The sequence below is a fragment of the Apium graveolens genome, chromosome 5 (genome assembly GCF_009905375.1).
Source record: "Apium graveolens cultivar Ventura chromosome 5, ASM990537v1, whole genome shotgun sequence".
NCBI classification, from domain to species: domain Eukaryota; kingdom Viridiplantae; phylum Streptophyta; class Magnoliopsida; order Apiales; family Apiaceae; genus Apium; species Apium graveolens.
The window spans coordinates 271315606-271317427 of record NC_133651.1 but is presented as its reverse complement, the minus strand read 5'-3'; positions in this window follow the sequence as shown (position 1 = coordinate 271317427).

Here is a 1822-nt window from a genome sequence, read left to right as displayed (position 1 = left end):
TTAAACAAAACTCAAAGTTAAGATCAAGATTCTAGAGTTTATACCTTCCTTGGAGAGTGGGTAATGCTCAACAAACCTTAGATGATCCTTAACTAGCCTTATAATGATCAAAACCTCAACACCAAATCAAGAACACAACATTAGTTCTTGAGTTAGCTATTCATCTGAACTATAAAACATTAAAAAAGGAATTGAGAATCAAGGAGGTGAGGAGAGTGGTTACCTTAAATGTGTAGAGCTTCTCGAGGGTTTCGATTTGATAGGTAGAACGTGAAAAACGGTCAAAGGAAACTCAAGATACAAGCATTTCATCTTCCTCCATTTTCATCTCTCTTTCTTCTCGGGTTTTTTGATAAAAATGGGGGAGAGAAAGTGTTTGACTTGGTTTGTGGTGATAAGGAAGTGATGAGAAGATATTTTTTTGGTTATTGGTTGATTAATGTGATTGGAAGGTGACATAAGCTTGTTTGGTCACCATTGAGCTCATCCTCCTTGCCACTTGTCAAGAGCTTATGGTGGAAACATCTTTTAAGCTTAATCCTTGAATTAAGATGTTAATTAAGTGTCTTAATCTTGCACTAATTGACTCTTCTTCTTGCCACTTGTATTACTTAGTGTTTAATTATTTTACGATTCGTTTATTGTTCGTTCTCGTTAATCGTTCGAGGAAATGTATCCGTGGTTTCATTGTCAGGGGCTCTATAAATCCTTCTTAATATAATTTATTCCTTCTTTAATCACCTTTTATAATCCTTGAGTTTAAATCCTTAATTCTTATTCCTTCCACATAATTCATTCAGTGTCTGGTGGATTTTCGAAAAAAATGAAAGTGTCCGGTTTCGAATTCTGACGACTTTTACATACACTGATTCTCATTATAGAATACTAATACGAACTCGGAATTTTGATAAAAAGGATTCCTATATAGTGTGGTCTTATAATTTTCTTTAATCAGCATCATCAGCAAAAGTTACTATTCATCAGGGTTTCAAAAATTTCAAAAATTGGGGTTATTACAGTCTCCCATCCTTAAAAGGATTCCGTCTCGGAATCAGATAGAAAATGAATAGGGATACTTTTCTAGCATCGCACTTTCTAACTTAAGTCAATTTTTCCCACATGGTGGTTCTATCACCAAACTCTGACTAGTTTGATAACCATCTTCCTGAGCAGTTGCTCCTTTTTGATTCATAACCCTCACCGGTTGCTCCACATAGGTTAAGTCTGGTCGGAGGTTTACGTGTTCATATTCCCCTATGTGTCTCGCCTATGGATAATACTTCCTTAACATTGATACTTGGAACTCACTGTGAATTTGTTGCAAGTTCGGGGCTAGGGCTAGTTCATTTGATAACTTCCCAATACGTCTTAATATATCCGAGGGTCCAACAAATCGTGGACTTAGCTTTCCTTTCTTTCCGAACCTCATCAATCCTTTCCAAGGCTTTCCAGGGGGATACCTTTAACAACACTAGGTCCCGTATTTCATACTCTTTGTCCTTTCATTGTCAAATCAACATACTTCTTATGTCCATCTTGGGCTACTACCAGTCGTCCCCTGATTAGATCTATTATACCCTTGGTCCTTTGGACCACGGCTGGTCCGAGCATCTTGCGCTCTACAACTTCATCCTAAGATAAGGGAGATCGACATTGTCTTCCCTCAAGGATCTCATAAGGCGACATCTTGATACTGACATACGATCTATTGTCGTAAGAAAACGCAATCCGCGGTAAGTGATCATTCCAAAATTCTTTCAAGTCTATTGCATAGAATCTCATCATAGTTTCTAGCATTATAGCTTTTGCTTCTCAAAACCTA